The sequence below is a fragment of the Enhydra lutris genome, unplaced genomic scaffold (genome assembly GCF_002288905.1).
Source record: "Enhydra lutris kenyoni isolate GAN:26980312 unplaced genomic scaffold, ASM228890v2 scaffoldscaffold42, whole genome shotgun sequence".
In the NCBI taxonomy this organism is placed as follows: Eukaryota; Metazoa; Chordata; class Mammalia; order Carnivora; family Mustelidae; genus Enhydra; species Enhydra lutris.
The window spans coordinates 18,545,364-18,548,531 of record NW_019154126.1 but is presented as its reverse complement, the minus strand read 5'-3'; the positions used below and the strand labels follow the sequence as shown (position 1 = coordinate 18,548,531).

The 3,168-nt window shown below is 38.1% G+C and overlaps 1 pseudogene; it reads left to right on the top strand.

Annotated features, from left to right (window-relative positions):
• Window positions 1–2,160: 2,160 nt before the first annotated feature.
• On the top strand, window positions 2,161–2,431 carry LOC111155521 (annotated as a pseudogene).
• Window positions 2,432–3,168: the final 737 nt, after the last annotated feature.

Here is a 3,168-nt window from a genome sequence, read left to right as displayed (position 1 = left end):
TCTCTCTTTCTTTCTTTCTTCCTTTCTCTCTTTCTTTCTTTCTTCTAATACATTTCCTCAAGAGGGGGAAGGTTTCGGCGTCAGGGCTTCACTGAAAGGGTATACAGAAAAGATAAGAAAAAATCAAAGGGGAATAGTGGGAGCTTTTGCCAGGGAAATTACTCCAATCACTTTTTGGAGAAAATAGTCAGAAAAGCAAATTTAAAAATTCAATGCTTGCTACACTTCATGCCTCATAAAATTTTTCCAAATGGCATAAAATTATTCAAGAGCAAGTGTTCATATAGAGTAGCTCTGCATGTTTTCACATGTGTTTATACTTTGAGCTTTCATTGTCCTATATTTATTCAACAGATGGCAAGGCTTGTATCACAAACCTATCAGGATCAAACAGTCTCCTGACAAGAGAGCAGCTCATTTTGCACAAGGAATCTGCCAAGTAGCCCCCTCTGCTAGGAAACAAATGAATGGGCTAGTGTTGTTCTCAAGGGAATTGAACTGCAATAAACCACAGAAGGGAAAGAGAAGGATCACCAAAAGCAGCTGAACTCCATAAGTCTTAATAACAGAAAAGGGTCAAATAAATTATGACTAAGAACTCAAAAATTATATTTAAAGTTGTCTTATAATCATGTGTATTTTTTATTAAAGGGTATTTGTATCTGGAACATAAGTTGGTAAATCATAAATAATTCATTAAATATTTTTTATTTTAAAATTACTATTATTATCATAATTATTACTATTTGGGTATAGTTGACACAGTGTTCTTTAGTTTCATGTGTACAACATAATGATTCAACAAGTTTATATGTTATGCTATGTTCACCACAAGTGTGGCTACCATCAGCCATCATACACTATTATCGTATCATTGACTAAATTCCTCATGCTGTAACTTTTATTCCCATGACTGTTCATTTTATTACTGGAAGCCTGTATTTCTCACTCCTCTTTACTGATTCTGCCCATCTTCTCCACTCCCTGCCCTCTGGCAACCATTAGTTTGTTTTCTTTATTTATAGGTCTGATTCTGATTTTTGTTTGTTTATTGAATCTTTTAAATAAAAGCTAGTGTTTATAAAATGACATTTTTGTTCTCTTTTATTAAGTTTCCATTAGAAAGGAAATGAGTACAGTGATCTATGGCTTTGTGATGTTGATATTCAAAGGCCAGGGTTCATTGCCTTAACATGGAATGGCCATTGGCTCTGAATTTGGTGTAAAGCAGGCTGGGTTTCAGTTACAAATACTCATCAGGACAATTTCTCCCTTTGCCTATCTTGCCTTCCTCACTTCCTACAGGTGTATCTCCTGAGTGAAATAGAGTCCCTAGAGTAGCAAAAGCCTTCAGATCAATAAGTAACAACAAAAAGTTTTTGGATTTGAAACAAGACAACACAAAGTTCTCTGATGGTGGAAATATCATGTAAGCAGGTGGTTTTCTGTTGTCGATCATTGAGACCTTTTGTTTGTTTACTCCTGTAACTCCAACATCTCATCCAGAGTTTAGCATATCATAGGTGGGCAATGAATATTTTTCAAATAAATTAATTAATTAATTTTTTTTCATGTAACTTTTGGAGCTCTAGATCTTTTTCTGTTAAAAAAGTTGAGATTTTAAAAAAAGTAACTATTAGAGAAATGAAATGACAAGAAGTGGGGGGTCTTGTGATCAGCTTGCTTCTTAAGAGAACTTTCTACTATTGGCTTAAAAGTATACTCATTATGCTAAGAAACTTTGGAGAGAATGATCTTCTAGGTTATTTTAACTCTAGATGGTTAAAATGTAAGTGTACTTTTGTTTCTGTGAATAAAGACTTACAGGGACAGACTTTGGTAAATATCCAGAATAATTTCTCCCTATCACTTAGGGAATCATTTAATAGATGGTAAGTTAAGGCTATTTGATATCACTGCTTAAGACTGATAACTTGTTCAAAGCAAGTAATTTGATAAATTTAACATTTTAATAACAAAAACTCTCTTTGTTTTAGGATTATCGAAAAGTAGTTTTTGACCCCATGCTTGCCTTGGTCTGGGAGCAGTCTTTGGGGGTCTCCTTGGCAAATGGGGGCCTAGGGTCCCTGTCCCTGCCATCCTGTGCCAAGAGCCATGAGGGATCAACACAGAGGTTTTCATCAGGTCACAAGTGACAGCATGGCTGCCATCCCCTCCAGCATCTTCCTTGTGGCCATTCACAACTATCACCTGTACCCCCTGGGTTCCACTTCCAGTATCAGCTCCTGCAGAAGTGCTGAGTATCCTGGGGAAACCATTCTTCACCACATTGGTCTCTTCAAGGCCCACCAGTGTCACTGGTGGGCAAGCTTCTTTTTGGGGAAGTCTACTCTCCTATTCGTGGCTACAGTGTTGGAGTCCCCAGAACGCTCAGAATCTTCCCAGGCCTCCAGAGCACCATCACCTGTAACTTGGGAAACAGCTTGGTGGCTAGCCCAGCAGAACCAATACTGGGTTTCAGTCCTGGGTAGCCACCACCAGCCATCAGGCTTCAGGAGGCTCTAGGTTCATTGAAGCACCTTCTCTAACCTTCCCATAGACTAGGCAGATTGCAGCAAGTGGAAGCAGTGGATTCTTTTATATCAAAACAGCAAGCGTGCCTAGGCAGTCCATTAAGTATTGGACTTTTGGTTCCCACTGAGGTCCTGATCTTAGGGTAGGGAAACGGAGCCAGAGTCCAGGCTCCACCCTGGGGGTGGGTGGGTGGGTAGGTTAGTTTGCTTAAATTTCTCTCTCTTTCTCCCTCTGTCCCTCCCCTTGCTCTTTCTCTAAAATAAATAAATAAATCTTAAAACCAACCAACAAAACAAAAAACAGCAAAACAATAAAAAAGGAAGTTAAGTGAAATCCACACTACTATTCAAGCCACATGCAAGCCTTCCTGACACCCTGGAACTGTGTGTCTTGCACAAAGTGGAAAACAAACCCCAAACATCCCATAAAAAACAAGAAAAAAAAGAAAGAAAGAAAAGTAGTATTTATAGCCAGGCCTCCAAAATTTTTCAGTACCCATTTTTTTTCAAAAACATTAAATTTCATATTGCCTACCATCTGTTTTCCAGATTTCTAGTTTCCGTTGTACATTGGTGATGGAGGCATTGTAGTTTGTTGTTGTTGTTTAGCTATATTGAGGTATAATTGATAAAA